Raw genomic sequence first — 3,556 nt, forward strand, 5'->3', positions numbered from 1 at the left:
ACTTGTAGAACGGTAGCCGCACGATACACTATAAATAATAGACTATTACTTTACAATAGAATAAGTCGAACTCGACGATACAGCGTTAAACTCTGACACTTTAGCTATCTATTCGCACGCGGTTCTCAAGGCTCTATTTAGGGGCAAAAAGGGCCCACTTCACGGCACGTTGTATCGTGGTGAAGGCTTCAACGTTTTGGTCTAAGTGCTTCTGTATCCACCTGCGACGTATTTATACGTAAGGTGAATAATCTAGTGCCAACCTCAGTTCTGTCTCGTATTACTGCGCAGACCTGGACATGTTGAGACATGTCTTAGCGGTAGCTTTGAACTTGCCATTGGGGGTATGGCCGTTGGCGCCTAGGGGTCGCTGTCCAATAGGAGAACGAATATTATGGTCTGGCCTGTACCTAGGTAAAGGGATATTCCGTGTATATATACAAAGAATATACAAGGGATATCAGACGATATACAACTATTATACAATATATCTCAAGTAATAAATATATATATTCGGTTTAATCTGACCCTTTGTAACATATGTCATATATGTTATGATGAATTGAAAATGGGGGACCCTGATGTAAACAAGATGAAAATCTTTCTCTCTGGTCTGCATCCCCTTAACAATTGTGTGTATTGAGCCGTACTGTTTTGTACCCATTCTGCAATCTGTTAATAAAATGTTCAATCAATTCAATTCAATCAACTCTCATTGATCGCAGAGAAAATGTACATAATGTACTGTTATAGCCATAAGTAATATATTTACGTCTTGTAAAGTCCAAAAGAAACACTGCAACCAGGAGTTGAACCAACAATCATTGTAGTATAGTGGAGGCGAGAGCTCTCACCACTATCTAACTATGATTATAGTTAGAGTTGAGGTTAGTTAGAGTGATGGTTATGGTTAAGACATAAAGTTAGGGTTAAGATTAGGGTTCCATCCCCAGCAGAAGAAAGGTTTTCTGATTTTTTTTTATAATAATATATATAATATACGTACACATATTTCATTAGCGTTACTATACGTAAATATATCACTCATGGCTATAACACACCCGTCCATTATCTAACTTTTTTCCTGTGGTCGATTAGTACTTTATTTACATATTTGGAGCCGGGTCGGGCTGCAAAGTGCTCCGGCGTGTGTTTATGTCAAACATGTTCTGGACTGAAAAGTGTGATAACGGAGGAAAGACCAGCGGAAATTGTCTGGGGAAGAAAGAAACCCCCTGACGTATAGGATGATAATCACGGCCCAGTTTACCAAATAATCCACGTACAAAAGGATAGATTAGATGACAGTTTTGTGGAAGAGACTCACTGAATGAACCCACTCCATCTGGCAACGTCTGGTCCCCATGGAGACGACAAGACCAAGGAAACATCCCAAGCCCCCCTCCCCCCTGCTCAGCTAATATAACAGCCTAAAAACTAAAACAAAACTAAAAAGATAGATACAGAGAAGGAAAGAGAAGATATTCATGATGTACTGGCGTATTATAGTCGGTCCTCTTTGAAGGTGCCTCCTCCTCTATGAGCTCAAGTTCAAGTTCAAGTTTCTGCATTGGTTGTCATACAGAAGAAGTACAGAATACTTTGATATAAAATGCTTCTTTCTGTTTTGCGCCAGAGATTGTGCTATAGATAAAAATAGATAAGTATAAAATAAGTATAATAAGTATAAAATAGAAGTCAAGTACGTAGACAAAAGTGTTCAATATACATATATACAATATGCAATGCAGAGTAGAAAAGTAACTGAGTTACAATACAATATACAGTACAATGCAGAAATGGGACGAGGTACAATTTAGGTACAATTTACAGTAAGGTGTAATGAGGTATGAGTTGTAGTGCAAATTCTTTACCAATAAATATAAAGTGTGTTGAGTGTCTAAAGTGTGTAGAGTGGGTGCTGCAGTGAGTTGTTTGTTTAAAGTGAGTGTGTGCGTGTGGATGTGTGTGCTGTGAGTGTATTTGATGGTTTGTGTTACATAGTGTTATTGTTCATAGTGTTATTCTTCATTTAGCATCCTGATGGCCTGGGGATAGAAGCTTCTTCTGAGTCTCTCTGTGCTTGCCATGAGACTCCGGTATCGCTTGCCTGATCGCAGCAGTTCAAAGAGGCAGTTGTTTAGGTGGCTGGAGTCTTTGATTATTCTCTTAGCCTTCCCCATGCAACGCTTGTTGTAAATGTCTTGGAGAGTGGGAAGCCCACCTCAAATTGTGCGTTCGGCTGAACGGGCCACTCTCTGTAGTCTGCTACGGTCTTGTGCAGTGCTATTCCGGAACCAGGAGGTAATATTGCCTGTCAGGATGCTTTCTATTGTGCATGAGTAGAAGTTCTTAAGGATCTTCTGACTCACGTTGAACCTCCTTAGGCGTCTGAGGAAGTAGAGGCGTCGTCGTGCCTTCTTGACTACACTGTCAATGTGTGTGGTCCATGTCAAGTCCTCGAATATGTGGACTCCAACTGGTACTTAAAACTGTTCACTCTCTCGACCGGTGCCCCGTCGATGCTGAGGGGGCTGTAGTCCCTGACCCCTGACCTCCTAAAGTCCACAATCATCTCTTTTGTTTTGCTGACGTTCAGGGAGAGGCTGTTCTCCTGGCACCATCCCGCCAGAACCTCTACCTCTTCCAGGTAGGCCCTCTCGTCATTGGCAGAGATCAGGCCCACCACTACTGTGTCGTCAGCAAATTTGATGATTGTGTTGTTGTTCCGCTGTGCCACACAGTCATGTGTGTACAGCGAGTAGAGGACTCAGAACACAGCCCTGGGGGGCCCCTATATTGAGAGTGATGGATGAGGAGGTGCAGTTGCCTGCTCTCACCACCTGGGGTCTGCCCGTCAGGAAGTCCAAGACCCACAGGTCATAGTTCAAGCCCAGGTCCCTGAGCATGGCTATGAGTTTGGAGGGGACTATGGTATTGAATGCTGAGCTGTAGTCGATGAATAGCATTCTCACATAGTTCCCCTGCCTCTTGTCCAGGTGTGATGCTGCTGTGTGCAGCACATGGGCTATGGCGTCCTCCGTGGACCTGTTGGGGCGGTATGCAAATTGCAGGGGGTCCAGGTTGATGGGGAGGGAGGAACAGATGTAGCCCTTCACTAGCTTTTCAAAGCACTTCATGGCTATGGAGGTGAGAGCTACAGGGCGGTAGTCGTTGAGGCAAGCGGACGTAGATTTTTTGGGTACAGGGATAATGGTGGACTTCTTCAGACAGGTGGGGATGACAGCCTGTTCTAAGGACAGGTTAAATATGTCAGTCCGGAAACCCGTACCGAACCGTGACTTCAAAACCGAGGTACGTACCGAACCGTGGTTTTTGTGTACCGTTACACCCCTATTATATATACTACCGTATATATAAATTATATCAATCCACATCTGTCTGCATATAACCCTTTTACGTACCTGTAGATACAGGTACGTTGGGTGGCACGGTGGTGTAGTGGTTAACACTGTTGCTTCACAGCAAGAAGGTCCAGGGTTCGATTCCCGCTTGGGGACCAGGTTTCCATGATGCCAGGTACCCAGGTTGGGTA

The sequence above is a fragment of the Notolepis coatsorum genome, assembly GCF_963971535.1.
Source record: "Notolepis coatsorum genome assembly, contig: SCAFFOLD_277, whole genome shotgun sequence".
Taxonomy (NCBI): Eukaryota; Metazoa; Chordata; class Actinopteri; order Aulopiformes; family Paralepididae; genus Notolepis; species Notolepis coatsorum.